The sequence below is a fragment of the Ornithodoros turicata genome, chromosome 9 (genome assembly GCF_037126465.1).
Source record: "Ornithodoros turicata isolate Travis chromosome 9, ASM3712646v1, whole genome shotgun sequence".
NCBI classification, from domain to species: domain Eukaryota; kingdom Metazoa; phylum Arthropoda; class Arachnida; order Ixodida; family Argasidae; genus Ornithodoros; species Ornithodoros turicata.
In genome coordinates, this window is record NC_088209.1 from 5,829,192 (window position 1) to 5,854,985 (window position 25,794).

A 25,794-nucleotide genomic window follows, 5' to 3' on the forward strand; every position below is an offset into this window, starting at 1 on the left:
TCTTTCCCTTTTCTTTCCTCCCCTTTTTTCCTACTACGAGATGAACATTCCAGGACACGACAGAGATAAATTGCTGCACAGGGCCAGCAAGTTGTTGATGCATATCAGAAAACCATACAGAAATACGATGGTTGCGAAAAATGTTCGTTTACTTTTTTGTTAGCCGCCACCGCAGCGAACGACGCCACGTCACAAAAAAGGCGTACGCCTCCCGTTTTCAACAAATCAGGGCAGATAACGATATCATTCGAGATGATGGTTGGCTAGGAGCGCGCTATGTGGTGAAGTTCATTTCTAAGAGTGTATACTTTCAATGCATCGGGATATACCTCATTATTTATGGCTTGGTAGAAAAGATAGCACAGTGGGTGAGAAAAAATGTCCGCGGTACCCTTGAGTAGAGAAATATTCATCCCGTCTACTCCTGGTGCCGTATTACACTTCGTTTCACGTACAGTGCTGATTATTTTCTCTGCAGTAATAGGGTCAAATACGAAGCTGTTGCGCGTGCATAACCCATGCATGACCCACGAAGCATGCGTGACCCAAATAGCGTAAATAATCACTAGTAACGGTGCCAACAAAAGCTTGTGCTAGTTTATGGCCCCACGGAGACAAAATATTCATCTAAATTGTTACACAGTTCTTCGTTTGTGAGTTCTTTGCATTCCCTGCCAAAACTGTGCGGATGAGGGTTTCCCTAATCTCTCCGTCAACTCTCTTCAACATCACCCTCATCCCAAGATGTGAGGCTTGCCGTTATCTTTGCGTCACCATTGACAGTGCCTTATGCTGGTTGGCTAGTGAACCTGACGGTTTGTAAAGACAATAACGCTCTTAATTTACTCCGAAGGATCAGTGGCAAGTCATGGGGCTGCAGTTCAAGTTCGCTGCTGACGCTGCACAGAGCCCTTATTCTCTCGCGTATCCTGTAAGTGTCATCGTACGTAGATCTGGGACCTACACAATGGCAGGCTTTGAGCGACTCCGTCGGGCGGAATAAGAATGGCGCTTGAAATACCTAGCCAGCCTCACTGGAATTACCGAGACTGACCTGGAAGCCAAAAAAAAAAGCCCGTTAGTATCCATTTCGAGTTTAGGGTGCTCCGGTACTTAGACGAGCTGGCCACGTCCGGAAGCAATAAGCACTCCCTTTTCTCTGCCCTCGTAAGAAGGTCGCACATGTCCCTCGGCCGCTTTGCAGGCGTATACGCTACTAGCCCGCTGGCCCACAGTGAGAGCTCGCCTCAACATCCTGCTGGATCACCTTCGGCGCCATGGCGGGAGTTTGTACCTGCTACAACGTTTAACGTTCCAGGCATTCATAAAAAGAGGGTGTACAGCCCCCTGGTCACTTGACTGGCGGCTGAGAGCATGATAAGCGATGTCTACCACTCACATACTCTAGTATTCATAGATGGCTCTATTGACGACCGTACCAAAAGTGCTACTTATGCGTTGTACATCCTATACGTGAACGTGGCCTGGCAATGGAGAACATCGCGTTACCCGATATCCTCCACGACTGCTGGACTCTTGGCTCTCCTGCACGCAGCTGCTGCGGTCTAGGTGCGAGGGTTCGCCAGGGCAGTCCTACTCACAGACTCCAGAAGCGCTCTATGGGACGTGATGAACCCCACGTGTGACAACATCTTAGCGCGAAGCATCGGAAGATCGTGCGCTCAGCATAAACAAACCGGAGGAGACATCGCCTTCCAGTGGATCCCGTCCCACATGTCGGTATATATACCGACGGCAACGAAAGGGCGGAGCAGCTAGCGTCCTCGGCACACCTGAGCTTGTTTATACCCACTACTGATGACATCGACAGACAAATGGCCGTTCAGCAGCTTGCTGAACTGTGCCACTCTGGAATACGTGACATCATCGCCCCCTTCTTCCCATGAAAGCCCTTCCTCGAGGCATACATACCATGCTGCATATATGCTACGCACTGGATCTGCGTTCACCAACTCTCAGCTCTTCAAGATCGGCTCTATAGGTTTGACTGCCTGTGACCAGCTGTGGTCACTGTCAAGAAGCTGAAACTATCGATACTGAAACGCGAGAATGCCGAGTATACCATTCTGCGCGTGAAGCCAATGTTTGTCACTCCAGCTCTAATACGCTAGCGCGGACATTATCCCGGCTAACGTCCTGATCCTGGAAAGGAGAATAACCCCACCGCATCATCATTATTTATAGTAGTTGTTGGCTGCGTGATTTAATCCCTCCCATTATTGACGTGGATTTCTCACCGAGGTCTCCTCATCCCACATATACCTCTATTCTTCACAGAACCCGGAGCGTGAAATTGTAGCGCTCCGTTTTCCATGCGTCATAAGCTGAGGCGCTCCCTAAGTAAGAATAATGAGGATATAGAAGAGAAAACGCAGCTTCTAGAGGTGCCATATTTTAAACGCTCCCCCCACGGTAGTTTTTCTTTCTTCTACATAATTTATATCAATTGTCGGTTTTCGGTTCACTCCAAAAGCGGAACTAATCGAAAACGGGACTCTGCAGACCGTGAAGGTGCCCAGTATATACGCGATGCTGGCACCACACTAATCTATGATGGAGCCGGTACTTCCTCTCCATATAGTTCCCATAGGCGTGCAATAGTCCTGTCGATGTGGTGGGCTGTACACAACGGACGTGCGATGTTAGTAGGCCTTACATAACCGCGCTCGTCTCCTATAGCAAAAAGATTACATTTTCACACCAGAGAGGCGTGCGCAGTGTAAGCACTTTATTGTGGTCCGTATAACGCCGATACGAGCAAATGTGAGCAAAATGTTTCTGGGATGCTGTTGTAAAAAAGAAAAGAATTGGGATGGGAGTTACGACGAAGTTTAAATGTTTCTGGGAACTTCATACTTTGATCGAAAATGCAACAAGAGACACGGACAGGCGGGTTAAAACATATAAGACGGGGTACCTGCAGACTCGCAACTAGCAGAAGTTTAATGGGAGGAGACAAATATACACAGAACAAGGAGCAGCCAACCAATTGCAACACCGTAGAAGCTTGAAGTGAATTTGCCACAAAGTATAGTAACACGTGGATCGATAACAAAAGGCATTTGCACGTGTAATAATTTGCATTTTGTTATCGATCCATGTGTTAGTACTGTGTGGCAAATTCACTTCAAGCTTCCTACTGTGTTGCAGTTGGTTGGCTGTTCTTTGTTCTGTATATATTTGTCCCCTCCCGTTAAACTTCTGCTAGTTGCGAGTCTGCAGGTCTCCCGTCTTATATGTTTTAACCCGCCTGTCCGCGTCTCTTGCTGCATTTTCACTCAAGTATGTGCTTCAACCAACTACCCCGCTTCAACCCGCTTGTTCTGGGAACTTCACTGTGGTTGCATGTTGCACATATGGTGTTCTACGAGTAATTTTCTGCATTGGCCCATTTTTGTCGCGGCGGGTAGCGGCGAAACGCAAAAGGGGGTAATTTATTGGTGGATAAGGGAGCGGAAGAGCGTCCCGTTTGCTCTTCACCACGACCAGCCGCGACAAAAATATGTAAACCGAAACCAATTAATTACTGCAACGAATGATCCGCTCCGGTGGCAGATTTTTCTCTAACTGCTGTCCACTGAATGTTCCAAAAAGGGTAGTACCCATTTTAATGCCGACAGTGCCCTGCTCTAGTAGTTACGTTTTTTTTTTCGCGAACTCGTTCGAGTTTTTATTTAAATAATGAGCGCCTCCCACTCATTGACACGGTGCGCAGCTTGTAGGTGGTATCGGACAGATACTCGTAAGAAACGAAGTTCTTCGGCTGGTGCACCCGTTCGCGAATTATTTAGCCCGGGGATTTATGAAACACCCTGTATATCAAAGTGCAACGCCGTTGCGTGAAATTCTCAGTCACGTAAAAGATCGGAAATTCGGAGTAAAAAATAAATTTACCGTGTATTCACACGAGCGACATTCCCCTAGAGGCGGAAGATGCGAAAAGCGTCACAGCTTTCTGCTGTCACGTGAGCGCGAGCGCTCAACGTCGTGTCTTCACGTACACTGCTAACCTTGGGGAATATCCTGCTACACAGCCACAAGATATTCCGTAGCAGACGACAGGAAAAGACGCCGACGGTGTCGTCTGCTAAACGCGCAGTACGCCACTCCCGATATTCCGCACCGTGTGAATGCTCAGCATAACACGGGACGGAACTTCGGCAATGTGAGCAATGTTTTCGCTTTTTCCGGCTTTCACTAGAATATTCAGTGAGGATGTCGCTCGTGTGAATACACGGTTAGCAAAAGCGGAAGACAGCGAAGCAATGAAATAACGTCTGGCATTGCCTCCAAACTCCGTTTCATTCATGAAGTTGTTTCGCAGGAATAAACCACGCAAAGTATTTCCATGGAATGGTGCTTTGACCCTGCCAAGAACGCCACAGACAACACCAAGAACAAGAACGAGAGCCCTATTTAAACGGATAATAAGTGGGGATTTTCATTAACAAGAGTACCGTGGAGGACCTTCCGGATCTTCTTGGCGACATAATAGGATCAATGTGACGTAGCATGTTTCACTGCTGGTAGGGTTCTTCGTTTTCGGGTTTTTCAAATTCGGGACGGAGAAATCGGGCGCTATTTACGCACGGTAATTCGGGGAGAAATCGGGTGCTACGATCGCTGTTTGATATGTCATCCGGGAATTTTCGGGTGAAACGAAAGGCATATGAAACGAGCCACTGCTGTGACACTGGGACGAGAAACAAGAATCTTTATATTTCCGCTCGGAACTGTGGCAGTGAATTACCGCGCCATTCAAACACTTGCCCGATCTCCACAAATGCTTGTCTTTGACTCCTGCAGGAGGGGATTATATAAAAGGAGCACAAATAGCTCTCCTTTCTGATAGTATGATTCACTTCTCCGACGGTTTATCTAGAACGACAAGTTGAAGGGCCGCAAGGATTTCGGGTAGATACCGGGTTTTTCCCGAATTCTTGAAGCTTGCCGTTGTTGGGGGTGGGGTGGGCGATATATGTTTACTGTATACCAGGTGTCTCAGTTAAATCCCCGGGCTATATAATTCGCGAACCGGTGCACCAATCGAATAACTTTCTTTATTACAAGTATTTGTCCAATACCGCCTACAAGAAGCGCACTGCGTGAATGAGCGGGAGGCGCTCATTATTTAAATAAAAATTCAAACGAGTTTCGTGAGAAAAGCTAACTTCTAAAGCAGGGCGCCGTCGGCATTAAAATGGGTATTACCCCTTTTGGGACCTTCAGTAGATACATTTTAGAGAAAAATCTGCAACCGAAGCGGGTCATTTGTTGCAGTAATTAATTGGTTTCGGTTTACGTATTTTTGTCGCGGCTGGTCGCGGCGAAGCGCAAACGGACGTAATTCATTGGTGGACATGGGAGTGAAAGAGCGTCCTTTTGCGCTTCACCGCGACGAGCTGCGACAAAAATATGTAAACCGAAACAAATTAATTACTGCAACAAATGACCCGCTTCGGTTGCAGATTTTTCTCTAAAAGGTATCTACTGAAGGTCCCAAAAGGGGTAGTACCCATTTTAATGCCGACGGCGCCCTGCTCTAGTAGGTACGTTTGTTTTCGCGAAACTCGTTCGAGTTTTTATTTAAATAATAAGCGCCTCCCACTCATTGACACGGTGCGCAGCTTGTAGGTGGTATCGGACAGATACTCGTAAGAAACAAAGTTATTCGATTGGGGCACCGGTTCGCGAATTATTTAGCCCGGGGATTTAACTGAGACACCCGGTATAAAAAAAAAAGGAGGAGCCGTTGGGCGCGTTAAGCAGGCTCCCGAGCGCCATAACCCGGGTTTTCAGGGGAACGTACCCTTGGTGTCTCTACTTAATGGTGTTTGTGAGCCTATCCGGAAGCCGAGCGCCAGAGCCGCTGAGCGCGCGCCGCCTATCGAGCTTTCTTTTGTCGTCTGCTTTTAAGTAAACATAGCAGTAGATCATAGCAGTCCTCTATAATCGTATAACTATTTAGCGCCGACATCCGATGATTCCGGAAACACAAAGAGCATGGGCGGTTGCAACGTGTTCCAACGGTTGCGCCATTTCGAAAGGCAGTACACCGGAACATGCGTCACGCCCCGGAACTGGCCTCGCTCTTCCCCAGCGTTCCCTGGCTCCCCAGCACGGAAGAAGGGGTGCGCAGGGTGCACCCGGGAACGTGCACCGGAAGTCACTTTGGAGGTGTTAAGTGATCCCCTGAAAGAGGGAACGTTCTCGGAGCACGAACCTAACGCGCCCGTTGTTGGCTTCGCTGCTCTGGGCATCGTCACGTACTGCAAGGAAAGAGAAGGTCGTGAGGAAGAAAATGAAAGATGAAGGTTAGTGGCCATCTTTTGAGAGGACGTAGAAGAAGAAGAAGTAGCTTCCGAGGCCTCGGAACTTTTCCGAATCAGTGCCGTCACCTCCGGATTTTGCGAGGCCGAACATTAGGGAGTTTTACTGCCGACTCGCCGAGTTTGCCGGATGTGGGCGACGACTTCCGGCGCGGCCCCTGCGTAATTGTTTTTCTCGCTGGCGGATTTGTTCCCGCCCTGCCGTATTTTGCTGCTCTATGGCGGATCCCTTATCGACCAGACGAAATCGCCATTAATGGTCACGGAACCCCCGCGCGAGGCGATAACGAGGGTTCCGCGTTTTCAGTTTTCACTTTTGGGCGGATTCGGCCTATGTTTTTCGATGTTTATTTATTCTCGCGAAATCGGCGTTTTTCGGTGTTTTTCCTAGCGTGTACGTGGCTTACCCGACAGTTCTCGGTGAATAAAAATCCCGACGTAATTTTCGCGCGACGCTCATTCAACGTGGCGTCGTTCGCTGCGGTGGCGGCTAACAAAAAAGTAAACGAACATTTTTCGCAACCATCGTATTTCTGTATGGTTTTCTGATATGCAGCAACAACTTGTTGGCCCTGTGCAGCAATTTATCTCTGTCATGTCCTGGAATGTTCATCTCGTAGTAGGAAAAAGGGGAGGAAAGAAAAGGGAAAGAAAAAGAAGGGAAGAAAAGGAGAAGACAAAGAAGAAAAGAAAAGGAAAACGAAGAACACAAAACTAAAACTGAAAAGTCACACACACGGTCACACAATCACAAGGCGTTGACAAGGTTCGAAGCGTGGAGAAAGCGGAAAAAAAAAAAAAGAACTTCACCGCATAGCACTCAACTAGCCGACCGCAATCCAGAATGACGTCGTCCTCTGCCCTGATTTGTTGAAAACGGGATGCATACGTTTCTTTGTAACACTTACAAAGTTACATTAATTGTCACAAAAGGACGCACGCCCCACGCAAATCATGAGTGATAACGGTCGGTTGTCCCTCAGCGTGCTATGTGCTGAAGATCCGTTTGCACAACACCGAATGAGCATCGCTTCTGATTTGAGGATAGAGTGGGGGCGTACGCCCCCTTTGAGGATATGAACGTATACACGCAAAATTGTCACCAACAAAGGCGTTCGCTCCGCCAGCCGCACGCAAAACTACACAAAACTTGACGATTACGTTCGATAATAGCTCAATCGCACACCCTTGTGAAGTTCACTAAAGTAAAATAGATCATGCTTAGTTCGCCGTAAAACGGAACCGGACTCGAACAGGTCGTTCACTTTTCTTATATCTCAAAACCTACGGTGCTGGGCACTTTAAAAACAGGAAGTGGCGGTTGCGACGACTTCGAGACGAGAAACGGAAGTTGACAGCATAGCGGCGCTCGGAACGAACCGAGTTTTTGAAATTAAAACGGTAAGCCTTTTCATGGCAGTGTGGATATACGATAAGTCTTCGTTATAACGAAGTGCGTGGAACCGAGGGGGAAAAAATATATCGCTATTCGATAAAAGGTGTGGCCCCACGGAAGCTCCACGTCGAGACTGGTAGACCCGGGTTCGAATCCGAGCGCCGGCAGTGCTGCTTCGGAATAATCCTCTTCAAAATGCAGGTATTTCGTCCGGGACAGCGTGGAGTTTTAACGAAAGTATACTGTAATCAGTAGGGCTGCAGCCTCGTCCTGTGACAGTTTTTGTCCAAATTGCGCTTATAAAATTAAAATGCGTCAAATTGCTCGTCAAGTGTATACGGCTAGAAAACTGCATTGGATGCGTATAACACTGAGTCTAAAAGCAAACAAGTCGGCTACATACGTACGTGCAGCAAGTCAGCTCTTAGGGAACATGTACATGTTTAAACATGCAGTTTTTTTACTTCGTTGTGGTGGTTGAAATGTATTCAACTAGCGTGAGTCAGAGTCGAGACGTATCAGAGTCGTATTATGTCATCTACTTTAGCGAGCTAGCGTCTATGGCGACCCACCTCTAGTGTTGAGTACTCTAATTTTAAAACGGGAGTTGCTGTCACGTGGACAACGTGATTTTCGCCCACCAGGACTCGACTCTCTCGAGTTGCTCGAGTCCAATAAACAAACGCATCAGCTTCATACAGCCGGATACAGCTTTATTCTCCAAATCTGTCTCAGAAGGTCATTTTGCTTATAGTTCTGTAGTCGCTTCTGCGACTCGTCGTTGCAGCAGTTTGAACGCTTGGAGCTGCGACGCAGTCTTCGGCACTGCTTTACAATAGGGTCAAAATCCCGAAAACTCGCCATCGCACCACGAGAAAGACTAGCCAAATTCCCGCGTCACCAGTTCACGTATCATGAGCTGAGCTCCTCTAAAGTAATCTGTACTAGAGCATTACTACAACGCACGACATATGCGTTGACCAATTAGTAAAGCATTCGGGCCAGCATAACGTGTTCTCGAGGAACACGATATTTTTAGGTTAAAAAAATTGACCACTAGCTGTCGTGCGTTCCTCGAACGAAACTCGACCAGAAAAGGAAATATAACCAGTCTAGTGGTCACTGCCTGACCCAAGAGAAAGCTTCTTTTAACGATAAGTCGCGTCTTCACGTCGCGGGAGAACCAACATGGGTAATACAGCGCAGGGTCGATGGCAAATGAACTGATAGATCTCTAACGAGCGCAGAGATAACCCGGCACATAAACCGAAAACTGTCCGAAGGACGTCATATCGACTGAAAGAAGGACGATCATTAGATGATTGAGGGGTGAACGCACTGTACGGAATTCGGCATTTGATGTGTGGCCACGATGAAAACTGTCCCGTTTTAGGTATAGACTCGATTGTAGCGCCATGCACTGCGTTGCGAAGTATACAGAAAATAGCGAAATGGGGCCACAACACTCATAAAGTGACAAATTCGGCACAAATGAGTCAAACCTGGCAACCCTGCCTTCCAAACCATTCAAACTCCACCGAACATGTTCAGCTATACACCAGGGAAACTGTTCAGAAACGGTATACGCGCTTCATTTCCAAACCGTTCCTTCCAAAAAGTCTGCGTTGTTCTCTCCGTGTATTCACACGAGCGACATGTTCGCGGAATATTCTAGTGGAAGAAAAAGCGAAAACACTGCTCACAGAACCGCAGTTCCGTCCCGTGTTATGTTCAGCATTCACACAGTGCGTAATATCGGGAGTGGCGTATACTGCGCATTTAGCAGACGACACATTCAGCGTGTTTTCCTGTCGTCTGCTACGGAATATCTTGTGTCTGTGTAGCAGGATATTCCCCACGGTTAGCAGTGTACGTGAAGACACGAAGTTGAGCGCTCGCGCTCACGTAACAGCAGAAAGCTAGGACGCTTTTCGAATCTTCCGCCTCTGGGGGAATGTCGCTCGTGTGAATACACGGTCAGTGTTCTGTTCTGTTCCGTGCTGTTGGTTACATCGTTAGAGTAATGAAAGCATCTCGCGCAACCAGACCGGAAGTGGCTACCACACCCTTGTCGCAACCTTTTCTGGGCTTTAGGTGAGAGAGAGAGAAAAGCGTGTCGAAAGTGGCCATCGTTCCGCACTACCTGACACGAGAAAAAATGGAAGGGCGAAACTCCTGTGGAATCTGCTCCAAATTCCAGTTTATACAAACAACTAAAAGTGACCTCTCTGGACAACTATTAAAGAACTTTCTACTCATGGAATGAAAGACGCCACCAACACGAAATAAGAAACGTCAGTCATCCTCTGCGTCATTCGTGACTGATGCCAAAATTAATTTTGCCCTATTTCTTGGATTGTATCTCATTACGGCCGAAGTCTCATTACGGCCGATGTCTCAATACGGCCGAAAGTCTCAATACGGCCGATAATCCTTTAATCCCCAAGTGTCTCATTACGGCCAAAGTCTCAATACGGCCGAAGGCAGTCTCATTACGGCCGAAGATGTCTCATAACGGCCAAATGTCAAAATGTGTATTGTAACCTGCATTGATATGCAATGTCGCAGCCAGGTATGGATATATATTCAGCAGGGTATAAGCCATGCATTGTGCCCTTAGGGCCCTTATCATATTTATATACACATATTGCGAGACAAACGGTATGTTATCATACCACAGCACAATGCAACATATTGTGTAATGTGTACTCCCACAAGGTAGTGTAGGCTGTGAAGCAGGTTACTATGTGGAGTTAGCTACTTGTAGAGAGCTAGATGAATATTGGCTTTGTTGTGGCGCTTTTGGAGCCATCCTACAGTCATTGGCCATGACAGAGCACCTATCTCAGTCGATGTCAGTTTATTTCCATTCGCCTTACAATGATACAATTCTTGCTTCTGGAATGAGTAAACCTGCAAGAAGCGATGAGCAACCATGAATAGGCTAGAATATTAAAAAAAAAACAAAAAAACAAGCATTTGTCTCTACATGGCTCGTTTTAATGTGCACAAGCTGCACACGTGTTGATACGCGTCTGCTATTTCATACAAGGTTAACATAAATATTCATTTAGACAAAAGAATGACAAGCCTTAAAAATGTGACTTCCAGGTAAACACAGAGCATGACCATGATATGAATATAGGTTCAGTAGTTCATTCCCTTAATGGAAACATGTGAGTATCAAATAGTAATACATTACAATTCATGAAATGATGCATGCATAACTTTCCATTTCTGGTTTCTTTTTTATAAAAGTAGTGCACGAATTAACATTCGTGCACTACTACAAAATTTCTCACTTCACAACAGAACCTTATGATGATCTTAACAGCTCACCTCTTCGCCAGGACTCCCTGGGCAGCAACATCCTATTAGCCATGTTGTTGTTTTTCTTTTTCGGAATCTTTCGTGCAGCCACATACCATGCCTGGAATGGAAAACCAGCTATAAATAACAGTGTATTTGAATGACTTCTTCTTGAAGTATTTATTCTAATCAGATATGCTTTGTGCCCACTATGGTGCGCGAAGGCACATAAGTACAACATTTGCAGACGTTCGACGTAAGCAGTTCTTGGAGATCAATTCAAGTACGCCGACTTGCGCTTTTATTTTTGAAGAAATACGACGACAAATTTTAACAAATGAAATATGGCTCACAATGATACGAGTAAATGCTGCTGTACGGTGATGCATTATCGGTACCTTATCGTCTTCGAATAAATTTGTTGTTCCTAAACGCGCAACCAACTAGAAACGGCGCAAACCTACGAACGGATACCGAGTTACATCCATTACAGGCACTTCAGCTGTTTTGATTAATTTAAATTACTCTTATGAGAATCCAACTATGTGTGGACAGCACACTACTAAGACAGGCAATCTACGAAAGCATTACTCACCAGAATTCCTGCTTGACTTGGTCTTGGTCAACACTGCGCGATATACGTTGGGGCTGTGGCAATTCATTCAACTCGATTTTTACCGGAACAACAGGCGCTGCTCGAAAGACAACGACGGAAAATAGAGAGCCGCTATAAAGTCCGCTAATTTGCACATTACAGCACTACAAAGCGATATATGAACACATCGTAAACAGCAACCACTCGCTCACACACACAAGAAACGAGGTACCCAACGTTGCTAGACACCATCCGAACTCCGAAGTGAGAGTAGCAAAACAACAAGATATCAAAACACGAAAGGAAGAGTATTGATCCCCCCTCCTTCTATAGCATGCAAAACGTGATTTGCGCTGAGATGAACATATATGTTCATGACGCGAGTAATTTTCACTTTTCACTGATCCAAAGGAGGTCACGTGGGATTGCTCGACGTTTGCGAAATCAACAATGAAAATGGCGAAACGAAACTTGTGAATCGTGCATTTGCTCTTCATGGTAGCTGCCAAAAAATCGAATCAAACTTATGGGACACTGGATTACAGGTATGTTGGCATCTTTTTCATTCCTGCATATCATTACACTATGCGTGAATACATAGTGTCATGTCATGGGTGTCATGTCTCACGATGCTGGGGAAGTAGTTGCAAGGGGAAGTGTGCATGGTTCTAGACTTTTAATTTTTGATCGCGTAATCGAAATATCGGCACCTCTCGCATTGTGGCTTGCATGTGACCAACCAAGTGCTGTTCCCTTACTAGCGCTTCCTACAAACGACAAAACGAAACATGTGGGAATGTATATTTTTGATTACTCATATGTAACAAGAAAATGTATCGTTTTCAGGTTGCTGCCACTACTCCATGTGCCCGCAATTGTCTTGCGTGTATGATTACACTAACGGCGTCGCCCACCACGGCGGAAGTGTTTTGCGTACACGCGTTTCAGCATGAAGCCTGCAGGTAACATCTGATGTTTACCCTTCGGATATTCTGAATTTACATATTGTAGCTTAGAAGAACTCCGAATGCCCAGAGTGACACACACTTTTAACATTGTGACATCAGTGCAATGGCATAAGCTCTAATGTAGTGCCCCACGAAAATGAACAAGGGGTAGTGGTTTATCCAGAATCCCAAGCACGAGAAGGGTGTTGGAAAAAATTGTTGGAATAGTTACGTCATTACAGCTTAACATATCATTACAGACATATCTGAAGCTGAAATCGCAAGGGCACCCCCTGTAGGGGGTGCACAGGCAAAAAAGTTAGGGGGGGTCTGGATAAAGCACTGACGAGGGGGACTCCTCCACCCCATGTCAAGCCTCATAAAACACCTCCTGAAATAGTTTCCTGGCTATGCAGCTGCATTGTTATGACGTAATTGTCATTGTTGTCCATAATTCTTGAATATGTTTCGAATATATGAAAAAAAAAAAGTCTGCTTGACAGCATATGTCTTATAGTCATCATCAAACAAGAGCATATGTCATTTTGTTCAGTGGCTTATGTACTTTTTTGTAAATTTCAGGTGGACGTAAATTGTAGAAGGCAGCTAGTGGGGGAGAAGATCATGGTCATAGGTCATGTGACTCCTGGAGCTCCCAGTGGGTTCCCTTGTGGAGTACTTTTCAGAACACACACACACACACAGTTTGCTCACAGAACCAACGAGTAGGATGTTGCTTGAATACTGAGAGAAAATGGCGTAACACATACAAATATCGTGTGACACATATGACAATAGAAACATTTTTCACGAGGGATGCATGAAACACTGTCGTAATATTGTGTGCATGAACCATTGTGTGTGACACAAGCCCTGGGGGCACACCGCCTCGGACACATTTTGGGAAGCATAAAACACGGTATATACAGAGCTACTATGGTGGATGCTTCTTTTTTCTTTTTGGCCGTTATGAGACATCTTCGGCCGTAATGAGACTACCTTCGGCCGTATTGAGACTTTGGCCGTAACGAGACACTTGGGGATTAAAGGATTTTCGGCCGTAATGAGACTTTCGGCCGTAATGAGACTTCGGCCGTAATGAGACTCGGGCCGTAATGAGATGTTACCATTTCTTGTGCCAATCCCAGGGCTTGTAATCCTACCTTCCACTCCTCCATTTTGCTTCGACCCCTTTCTAAACTATGGGATCCACGACATCATGACAGCGCATGACTACGAAAATGCGCATGGTGATACGACATGACTAGCGCCGCGTGTGGTAAATCGATACGCTTTAATTTCTGCGCGCAATATAACTAGGAAATAGACTAGCCTAGTGACAATGCACTGCCAAATGAAAGATGATACTAGTGATCACTCGTACATGTATAACGATAATTCGTAGCTCTACGCCGTCAGACAACTGTCATCATCGAGCCACAACGCTGGGTCGATGGATTAGCATTACCTAACAGGAAAGTTGCTGGAGCACCAGCACCCAAAGAGAAATCAGTCCGGAGAACCGACTGACAGGCCGACCATGAACAAATGAACGCAATGTACTTGTACCACGATGGAACCAGGGCCGGATTTAAGGGGGGCGGGGCGACTGCCCCCCCCCCCCCCCATACGGCTGTGTTCCCTATGTAAAAACCCTATCTCATGGATGATGCTGTGCCGCAAAACACGAAATTTCCTTAAGACCCCCCCCCCCCCCCCCCCCCCCATGACAGACCCTTAAAACCGTCTTAGGATGGAACCAACTCATTCTGAACAGAGCAATCTGAAATGTACCGCAACTCTCTTATACCACAACTCTCTTATCTGCACAACCTCCCCAAACTCAGCACGTTATAGAACGAGTGATGCTTACGTCACTCCGTGACGTATACAGTCCGCCGCAGGTAGCGCCGCGGCGTGTGCGTATAGCCAACGCCACCTCGATGCAGGAGGCCTGCTTACTGCCTCATCTCCCTTCTTCGTTACGTGGACATATAAAGTTAAAATTCGTTCAGCGAATTCAACAATTCGCAAATGATTGCACCTAACTTAGAACCTGTAGACCTGAACCTGAGGGCTATAGAACCGGTTCCAAGAGAAAGGGTTCCAGCAGCAGGTTATGCACCTGCTTGTCCGTGCTCTTTCACTTCTGTCCAACTGAATCTGTAATCTGAAAAGGCGCGACACGCTTTCTAGAAAATCAGTCTTGAGAAAGGTATACGCTTGAGTGACGTGACGTCACAATTAAGAGTTAGCCAATCACGACGCTCCTTCAGCGGCCGTAGATATGGAAGCGAGCCGCCGTCAGCCAAATGAGGCCACCATACGTAACGTCGACTGTAAGACACCCAGCAGACCAATCGATTTTCTGGGTGGTTTCCCAAGAGTTTGGACGCGAGCTTTAATGAGATCAAGTTTGTTGTGTATCCAAGAAGTTTCGCCATTTTGTGTAAAGTGGCTTTTTTAAGTGTTGCCCTCATCTCTCGCTGAGGTACTTGAAATGATCTTTACTCCGTGTGAAATACCTCAGCGAGACGTAACATATAACACGAATTATAGTACCTTGGTACTCCATTTCGGAAAGTGAAAACAGAGAGGAAATTTTCCCGAAGAACCCGTCACAAAATATTTTTCAGGCTACTGTACTGGCCCACTAAGAAGGCGATGCCGTCGTTTCTGCTTCTATTTTTGCATGTTGACATCCTTCCTGGAATTCCGAAACTAACATTGAAAGGACCACGTTAAGGCAACGACAGGAAGCCCCGTCCTGGAATTCCTTGTCCCTGATAGCCTGACAGCAACGAGCTATAAACGACGCCATATGGCTAAGCCCCCCATTGCAGTTCCGCTTTTGGGGGCTCCTGTTGTTTCCCGGTGCACAGTCATGTCCTGTATCGTCAGCGTCCATAGACCTACTTAACTTCGATACTCTATTCCAGTTACTCCATCTTAAATAAAAATATTAACTTGGTACCTTACAAATATTTTCAAATGCCAGTATTTAACATCTTAACTTGTGGCAGTTACTGTATTAACTTTCATTTACTTTTTCGGCAAGATTGAGAAATAAATAACTTCGTCCGTTTCCGTTGGCTGCTTTGCCACTTACATGTGTATATAGCGCGTTCATCTGAGATATTCCGGGGGTACGTCCGTCTGTCTCTGGCGTTGCCTGCAGAAATGGGCGATGTTGATAAGACGGGACAATGTTTTAGCCTCAAGTGCACGTTGGTGAGTGATTGAGGTTTATCGAAACCAGGGGAGGGACCGGTGTTTCATGGAGTTTTCATGGAGTGAGCGAGCCGGACTACAGACGTTGACAATACAGACGCACCGTTGATTATAAAGCAGTAGATGAATTTTAGATGCTACACGCCCAGTTACGTTAGCTCTTCCTATAAGCACAGCATGGGTATTCCTTATCGGGCGAGGTGTCCGTCGGGGAGGTGGAGATATATCACATTATTATTATTATTACATTAAAAAAAGATATCATTCAAACTAGAACGGGTACAGAAGAAGGCTGTCAGGTTTATTTAACAAATATGCTAGGAGCGACTGTCCGTCTCTTTTACTCGAGCAAAACAATATTTCCACACTGGAAGCACGGAGAAAATTACTTAGGCTGTTACTTTTGTGCAAATCAATGACTGGAAGAGTTAATTTAGAACTCAAAGATTGCGTGGGACCTCTCACAACAAGAAGGACGCGAAACAGTCAGCGTGTACACTTGTTAGAACCAATTTTCGCGAGAACAGATGGATTCAAGTACAGTTTTTTTCCCTCGTACAGTAACAGATTGGAACCATACACTCTTAAAAATGAACTTCCCCACATAGCACGCTCCTAGCCAACCGTCATCCCGAATGACAACGTTCTCGCACCCGATTTGTTGAAAACGTTGTCATTCGGGATGATGGTTGGCTAGGAGTGTGCTATGTGGGGAAGTTCATATGTGGGGAAGAGTGTACCAGCGGCATGGCCGAGTGGATTAAGGCGTCTCGCTCGTTGGTGTCGTGCTGAAGACTGGGAGGTGGTGGGTTTGAATCCTACCACCGGTTGTGCTGTCTCAGGTTTTCCCTGGGTTTTCCGAAGACTTTTCCAGACGAATGTCGGCACAGTTCCCCTTGAAGTCGGCCCAGAAGGCGCACTAACCCCCTGTCCCCCACTCCTTCCTGCTGTCCTCTCTCCATCTGTCCTCATCTTTACGCCGCTCATAGCCACAGTTGCTTCGCGGCGCTAACACGAAAGGAAAAAAGAAAAAGATTGGAACCTTTCAGTGCATTTGATTCTGACAACTTCGTGAAAGAGTTGGAACATTCTTTATTGTGACTTTTTTTCCCGTCTTCTTGCAATTCTGTACATGCGCATATCACTTGTATTGCTTGGTGGTGTATATGCACCACGGTCTCCGTCACCCTTTGGGACATCAACAGGCCTCTCCACCCTGCTTTGATTATCGGAATCCTCATCTCCATGCACCATCATCTATCTATGGGGCAGCGCCCAGCCTGATGGCCGGCATCGGCCCCATATCGTCATCGTATCTTTATTTGTGTGTTGTATTATTACTACAACTGTGTTATGTGTTGTACTATTTGTATTACGTGTATTGCCTCTCCTGCTTGGGTCATGTTGACCCGCAGTATTAATAAAATAATATCGTGGGGAAAGGAGGGTGCTCGAACGAGAATCCGTTTTTATCTCCACTTTGCACGTGTTCGACAAAAATTTATCTTGAAAGTAACGAGTAACTTTTTCGAGTAATCAGCATTGTGCTCAGATATTTTTCAGTGTTCAGTATTTACTCTACTTGGTTACTTTTTGACTGGTACTCAGTAACTTGTAACTTAAGTACTTCCTACGAGTATCTTGTACAAGAATGTCGTCGTCACTTCGGTCTGGACGCGTTATCTTTCGTACAAATATCCTCTACACACGCGACGCCGCGTCCATTTCATCAGTTGCAGCGTACGTTGTTCCAGCAAAAATAGAAAGGAGACGAACCATTTCCTCTGGCTTGAAAAGAAACAAGAAAAAAAAAAAAAGAAGAAAAGAAGCAAGAATATATACTTTGCTCAGAGTGGGAAGCCATCTCGCAAAAAGAAAAGAGGTGGGGCTTGTTCGCGTATAGGGACTTTGTGTCTTCGGATTTTATGTTTCTTAAAAATCGGGTATTATTTCGAGAGCCAGGAAACAGGGTGAAATCGGGTGATATCGGCTGGAATAGTAGATTTTCGTGTGAAAGAAGAAAAGAGAGAGAGAGAGAGAAGAAGAAGAAAGCTCTTCGCGCACTTTAGATGAACGCAAGATGTGCAACAGCTGTCTGAGTGTCCAAAGTGCTCAGCGGTCTCCAGTATACCAGTATTGGCGTCTAAATTGGCAGTTTGCCAGCTTTGCTTTCGGGCTTTACGTGAAGCGATTATTATGCAAATCGGGGGTAAACGCGGTCTTTACTCTAATACACAGTGTCCTACTTATTCGCTACGAAGTTACACCAGTTACCTGCAAACATTCGAAGGAATAGATCGATCCCTTACTTTTTCTGATACGCACTTACGGCGGAACACGAAGGGGCATTTCCCAGCTTGAGGAAGAAAAACAGTTCGGTAATAACGTCACCAAATGGTTGGCAGCGTAGAACGTAAAACCAGAAGGGAACATTCCGACAGCTATACCAAGGCCATCGGGGCCTGCTTTCCGGTGTGAGTCAGTAGCTTGTGCAACAGCTTCGTGAATGAGCCAGCTGAGAAAGCGTGCGTCGATCGTTTTGTTTCCACACTGCGAGAATCGTCCATTGTCTAGCTTCTAAGTAGCTGCTTCAATGGGGCAACAAAGAGAGTGCTGTACCATCTCCACGCATGCACACACACATAGATGAGATGATGATGTGGTGCATCTCCATGGAAAGGAGCGTGTTCCATGTTCTTTCACGCATCGTTCTTTTGTCTAAGCTGTGAGCTTCATCGCAACATTTGCTGTTCATTAAATTACTTTCGCCAGTGGGGTCGCCACGAGAAACCCCTATACTCATCCTCACCGAAATAGAGTGTCGTTAACTACTGTCAGTGGCGTCACTTGGGGATCGCTGTAAGAACCGGCTGACGCGCCACACCAACAACAACAACAACATAGATGAATGATGATGATGATGATGATGTGGGATGTTTCCCGCCACACCAGCACCGCCGCGGCTGCTACACTCTTAAAAATGAACTTCACCGCATAGCACGCACCTAGCCAACCATCATCTGGAATGATATCAATATCTGTCCCGATTTGTTGAAAACGGGAGGCGTACGCCTTTTTGTGACACTTACGCTGTTCATAATTGTCACAAAAAAGGCGTACGCCTCCCGTTTTCAACGAATCAGGGCAGATAACGATATCATTCGAGATGATGGTTGGCTAGCAGCATGCTATGCGGGGAAGTTCATTTTTAAGAGTGATTGTATACAGAATGGAAGAGCGTTATCACTCTTGATTGGCGGAAAGTTTGGGACACTCAACATAACTGCATATATGTCACACACAAAAAAGAAAAAGCGTACGCTTCTCGTTTTCAGCACATCAGGGGACAACAACAACAACGAATCATACCCTACTTACCGTAATAGCCACACAGCAAACTTAATGCATTAAACGGAATGGCATTTACTTCACCTCCTAACCAACCACCATCTCGAATGACGACTTTCTCTCCTCTGATTTGTTGACAAAAGGTGGCGTACGCCTTTTCTGTTCCAATTATGTTCGGCATAATTGTCACCATACAATCTTCTTTATGAGCATCTCTCTGGCTTTTACAGACTGTGTGGGTTGCATGCAGAGTTTTGCAACGAGATGACATCGAGCGCCCCCTAGGCCCCTGCAATCGTCGTCTTATCGACCGAACCGTAAGTATATTACATTACACCCAGCCACTTTGCGCGCGTATCATTTTCTTCCTGAATTTCGGGCTACTGAAACCGCAATGTTTCTGTAAGATTGCTTCGCGAAAGAAAACCATGTTCACATCAGTCTCCATCGGTAATGTGAAGGAACGGAGAAATGTGTGTACTGATGCCTTTTGCACGCGCCATCGCAGCATGAACAAAAGGTGTGTTTCGGGTGAGCTGTACAAGGCGTGGCGCATACTGCATCATTTCTTATCTTTTTATATAGCACGCGATATAAATATGGTTCTTCGTCTTCGGGTTAAACCCGATTTTTCACGAACAAGTTTTCAAGAAGAGGTCGCCGTTGTCGGCCTTACAGACGTGCTGGGCAACGGCTCGACTAACGCTCTAGCTGGGAATGTGCGTCCTGGGCCGACTTCTAAGGGAACTATGCCGACATATGTCTGAAAGTGTCTGAGCAAACCCCAGGAAGGACAGTACATCCGGCACCGCGATTCGAACCCGGTTACGTCCAAATCTTGAAACGAGCACGTGCTTATAGGTTGAAATATCCTCGACCGAAGGAATGAGCCCAAACTGCTCATTCCAGGTAAGAAGTCCACGTGCTTTGGAGCGAGGTGCTTATCTGTTGGCCACCACAGCTTCGCCCACACACACAAAGAATAACGCGATCCAAGGAATGGGCACTGCCATTACTGCAACCACCCCGTGGTAGTCACAGGAACTATGCACGTGTGGACTGCCGTTTGCAGAGTTCCTTCATTTTCTCGTGTGTGTTTTCGTTCATTTTCGTGTTCGTCCGTGTTCATTAAACATATCAATTTGAAATACGTATTTGTCACAGATTTGACAACCCCAAACTGAAAGGCACCGTGATGATCACGCAGAAATTAGGAAAGTTCACTAGAGGTCAATTTCTCACCTAGAGCTCTACGTACACGTAGTGATTAGACGTTCGCATTTATTGAATGGGTGGCCGTTATAGGTACATTGCAACAAAACATGGCATCGTTGGTGCACAGCTGATTAAAGCTAACACTCACGCTATTATGGCCGCTCGTCCCATGACAATTTTTTTTTTTTTGCCAGCAACAGGGGATGCATTGTAATCATGTGTTCACACGTGTAATTCTTGGTCTACAGCTCCGAGATGTGAACGTCGCTTCCTGTTTAACCCGAAAAGTGTACGAACTCCGTATTACAATGCACGGGCACACGACACGGATACAGAGATGCACGGATGAACACGACCGCTGTGACGCATGCGCAAAGGGAGCAGGACACGGAAATGTACTCGGGTGGTAAATGATTTCGTATATGTGCACGAGTATGGGAGCTGCCAGCGTGGGACGAGCTTCCGGGAGCTGACGAGCCCGGATGCTGCCACTGTTTTGATGCGCGTTTAGACTCGCGAGTGAAATGGTGCACCCACGTTTCATCACACGTGATGACCCGATCAAGGAACGGCTGTCCTTCAGTGTCGAAACGGTACCTTACCTCTTGGGAGATTTCCAGTCTTCTCCGCCGGTCAAACACAGAGAGTTGCCTCGGAACCCAACGGGCACTAACTTTCCCAAACTGGAGGTGTTCATGAATGATAGTGTTCAACGTTCCCACAGAAAGGTCCGTCTTTCGAGTCAGTTCGAGACATGTTGCCCATCGGTCCTTGAAGATCAGGCGCTCCACAAGTTGGATGTTCTCAGGAACTCTGACACTGGGCTCTGAGGCGCCCAGGCCGGAATCGTCTTGCACTGATGTATGGCCGTCTCGGAACCGTTTGCACCACTCAAACGCTTTGGTGCAGCTAGATGTATCGTGGCCATACTGAACCCGAAGTCCTCTGTGAATTTCAGATGACTTTACGCCTTCATTCACGAGAAACTTCATGACAATTCGCTGTTCATTGTGCGCGCTCACCTCGTTGTCGGCCATCTTGTCCAGCACGTGTCTTCCGTTTTCCACAAACTTTGGACCACCACGTGGTGAGGCCTGTCGCGTGTGAAAATGACGAAAAAGAAGTAGCGCGAGCCATTTGTACACTCAGGAGACAGAAAGTCCCGGTTTGACTTGAACACCCCTCGTAGATTCATCCCCTCTTCGAATACCAGTAGGTGTCTACGCTCGGCCGTATAACTCAATTCATGCTGCCCCCCCACCCCGACACAATTTAATTTTTTTTTTTAATCTACAAAGAATAAATAGAATATCTCATATAATTTTGCGGGTGAAAAATATCCGAGGGTTCAATTGGGTCATTTGCCGTAGAACTACCTGAGCAACACCGTCCTTCCGAAAAGACGACAGAAATATACTTCGGAGGTCTCCGGGTCATCCCGACCAAATTTGCGAGTGTAAGAACACCACCGCACATGCGGCAAAGACAGTGGAATAGAATATACGAGTGGAAAGAGAAAAAAAAATGAAAAGAAAAAGGAGAAACGTAAGTCGTACTGGATTTAAATGGCGTGGCATTGTATTGTCGCGATAACCCTTCTTGGTGCGATCAAGATGGGGAGGTGCGTTTCACATATACGACTTCTCGCCACTGATCGATATCAGCCGATCCGAAAAGGTCATTCACGGCCCAATACAATAGCGCAGCAGCATAACGTCTGCTCAGCATACGAGAGCAGGGGAGAAAGCATGTCCAAAGGACAAAGGGAGAAGAGGACAGAAAGGAACTCAATCGCGTGATATCACCCTGATGCCACTCACCATCTGCTCCTGTCACGAAGCTGTCTGTGAAGCAATAGTGGAGAAAAGCTAGGAAGAAAAAAGTGGAGAGGAGGACCGAAAGGAGCACATCATAGGAAATCTTACTCCTTAAGGTTTCTATGGAGCACATCGCGTGGTGCCACACTGTCCACCTGTATCACCCAAGATATAGACCTCACCCTCTTTGTAAACAAGTGACGTCATAGAGTTCGACAGCGCCAACAATTTGGTACGGCTGAACTACTATACGCCCGAAGGTAGAGACGAACAAGGTCGCGCCCGAAAGCCACGGTCTTGAGGGGATACTTCGGTCCTACTTTTCTTTCAGTAGGAGGCAGCGAACTGGTGCCCAATCGTGGAACCCAACCCTCCCCTTCGGATTTGTTTCGGTCTGTCTACCAACGTCATGATAGTTTCTCGGGTAGAAGTCTATTGGGAGAGAAACCGAAACGGGCGTATCACGTGATGTTACTTACCCCCAGCTTCAGAAGGAACTCATTACGTGATACCACCAGGTACCTAAACACGGTTTGTCTGGCTCGACCCTCTCTGCTTGGCAGAACATGCGAAATGCTCGAGGGGCACGATTGGAATAGTTGGCGTGGAATGACCCAGCCCAGCCCGGCAGAAGCAAAAAAAGAAATTACGAAACTGGTGGGGCCAATATACGTTCCACGCAGAACGGCCTACCAAGGACGCCCATAAGGTTTCTCTTGAGCCTGAAAATGACACTTGGATAGCAAGCGCAAAATCTCCTTTCCTCGCCGAAATGAATGGGATTTGCGACCGTCCAATTGGAAGACATTTCGCCTTCGGGCCAACCTTACGGGTGGGGAGAAATTTATGGCCCCGTCTATTGTTTGTATTTTTATCTCGCTTCACTTTTAGGTTTATTCCTTTCTATTCTTACGGCTTGCAGTTTGAGATATACGAGGTAAAAACTAACGGCCCGTTAAAAGGTCGCGATAGAGGGGGGGAATATGCTCACGAAGAATTTCATTGGGGACGATATTATTTGCTCGAGGTTTTTGTTGTCCTTTTTTTCGACGAGTTTACGGATGTCTACGTAAAAAAGAAAAAAAATCGATTTTCGCCCGATTGAATGCGGTGTCATTCTGAGACCGGCTCTATGGCGTCTTTTCCAGTTTTTATAATTTCTCTTACGACTGTCCTTTCAGTTGCGGTTTCAGTATTTGCCCTTACACTAGCGGCCAATAGTCGACGCGTACGCCTTTTTATGTCAGTTTTGATTTTTAACGACTGACACAAAAAAGCGTGTGCCCTTCCTCTATCTTCGAATCAGAAGCGACAATCCTATCATTCGTCATAATGGTTGACGTACGCGCAGCGTGTTATCCGGTCAAGTTCCGTTATGCGCTGAACCGGGTCCGAATCCGGCTCTGCTGTCCGAGTGTTTTCCCCGAGCTTTCCTCGGGCGTTTTAATATCCCCTGACACACATTTCAACTCTTTTAAATTAGGGGTCTTTTACAGCTGCAAAGGACACATTCGCGAAAGGAGTTCGTGCCGGTGACGCACGGCAAAAGCGAGCTCATTTTGCTGTTTCGTTCGGAAAATAGAGCTTGGGTTCCGGGTTTTCGGATTTATCCGAAAAAATCCGATAAAACGTACTCTGGTAAAATTTTAAGCAATTCGGATTAATCCGCGAAAAACTCCGCTTGGCAGATGTTTTCCCCGATAACCACACCCTTGACATACACCCTTTTCTTCGGCGGTCATCTCGACCACTTGAGGATTCACCGCCCAGGTTTTCCCCCAGTCTATTTCCCGATTTCTGTGTCCGACACGTGGCCCAAGCGTTAAAATAAGCATCGAACCGAGGTCATACGGAGTGGTCTCTTTGAAAGGGCGACTAGTTGCAGTGTTGAAGACAAGATGGGACAAGCTGCCCTGAGACCACGTCAAGGAGTGCCCTGGTTCTGAGGAGTTGACATCGTGCCGCGATCGCGATGCAGAGGTTGTCGTATGTAAGTACTGCCGCATAACAGTGAGCACTGCACACGGAACGGGCGCATTTGGAATTGCGGAACACCTCAGTGTGCGTCACACGAAATGTATTGTTAATCTCGCGTCTCTTTAGTGTTGAAACAATAAATATGAGAACTGCGTTTTCGCTGCAAAACAGTGCGTAAGTCGTCTAGTTTTCTCCGAATTTCTGAGCTGTAAATCATACACTCCGGAAAACTCCGTTTTTTTTAAAAGAAAAAGATAAACTCCGAAAAACATCCTCCGGTAACGCCCAGAAATAAACTCCGAGAACACAGAACCAAATATTAAATATCGCCAAAGATGTTGCGCTAGTCACTTCCGTTAGCGTCAGCCTACACGTACAGCTATTGACGAAAGTTCACGGAACACCGGAGTGTGGCATTTCTCCATTGGAGCGATCCCGAGGTAGCAAGCAGGAGTGGACACACACACACACACACACACACACACTGAGAGATGAATGGAATCCGTTTCTTATTCGATCTATTCCTAATAGCTAGCAGGCTGCAGCCCCGATGAAGAAATACGCCAGCGCCGTGTCCCGAAAGCTTTTGTCCCAAGCCGTACGTAAACACTGCAGTGCGATCGATGAATTCAAAAAACGTACCACAACAGCAATATCTGCACGCGGACGCGGCGTACTCGAAAAATGAAAACACGGTATTGACTTCGTGCGAGAGTATTGTGTCGTCGTATCGCCCTTCGTTCGAGGCGACGCCATACGCCTTTACAGATGAAAAGTAGATCGTCCATCTCAGTTTCCCAAAAGGACCGCTTCGTAAAAGGAGATTCTCCTTTGCCGTGTGTCACGTCACGCAACGCCTTTCCGTTAGGTGTCCCTTTGTGTAAGGGAGTTGAAACATGCCCGTCTGTCAGGAGTATAAGACAAGTGTCGATGGAGTTCCCTGTGAAGTCGGCCCAGGACGCTGCCCGTGGTCGACAACGACAAGCAGTTCCACACCATCATCATCTGTGTGGACAAATTCTAGCAGAGATGCAATGCATTGCGTATCCATAGTATGTAAGCGGCAACAAAGGCACGGACTAAAGAAAAGACAAGGACGACTGTTCTTTTGGATACTTTCAACTACTGGGCTTACAACCCTTATTCCATGTATTACGGCTCGGTAAAGAGCAATATGTGGGTGTAATGAGTAATATAATGTCATTATATTTTATCCGGGGGAAGGGAATATTTTTAATAGAAAGAAAAGGGGAAATGTGAGCCAGGCTGATGCAGGCTTGCTACACACACAAAAAAAAGAAAGAAAAACTCAAATAGAAAGAAACTCAAAATAACAAAAAAAGAAAAAGAAACCGAAAGATAAACCGTCAGTGCAGCGCAGACACGAAATGAGACTGGATCAAGGCCTTGGAACGAAGTCCTGATTCGTTGAAAACGGGAGGCGAGGCCTTTTTTGTACCATTATGTACGGCATATTGTACAAAAAAAGGCGTACGTCTCCCATTTTCATCAAATCAAGGGAGAGAACGTTGTCATTCGAGATGATGCATGGTTGGCTAGGAGGGTGCTATGTGGTGAAGTTCATTTTTAAAAGAGTGTATCGTTATCT

The 25,794-nt window shown here is 46.4% G+C and overlaps 1 protein-coding gene and 2 long non-coding RNA genes across 5 annotated transcripts in view; 2 read left to right on the forward strand and 1 right to left on the reverse strand.

The window, feature by feature from the left end:
- LOC135368070 (ecotropic viral integration site 5 ortholog-like) overlaps positions 1–25,794 on the forward strand; it is a 176,687-nt gene that overhangs the window by 18,718 nt on the left and 132,175 nt on the right. For 2 of the 3 annotated variants that reach the window (XM_064601146.1, XM_064601148.1), the window contains exon 2: positions 19,407–19,493. The gene's annotated coding sequence lies outside the window, so the exon portion shown is untranslated. Of the gene's footprint in view, positions 1–6,238; positions 6,336–19,406; positions 19,494–25,794 lie in introns of those variants that run through there. The other variant, XM_064601147.1, reaches the window with a different exon arrangement.
- Positions 10,568–12,030, reverse strand: LOC135369246 (uncharacterized). Its single transcript, XR_010415020.1, has 3 exons — positions 11,651–12,030; positions 11,086–11,176; positions 10,568–10,659 (listed from the first exon to the last, which is right to left on the reverse strand). It is a non-coding gene; the product is annotated as an uncharacterized LOC135369246 (long non-coding RNA).
- Positions 12,109–17,259, forward strand: LOC135369247 (uncharacterized). The gene is made up of 3 exons (XR_010415021.1): positions 12,109–12,195; positions 12,497–12,612; positions 13,180–17,259. It is a non-coding gene; the product is annotated as an uncharacterized LOC135369247 (long non-coding RNA).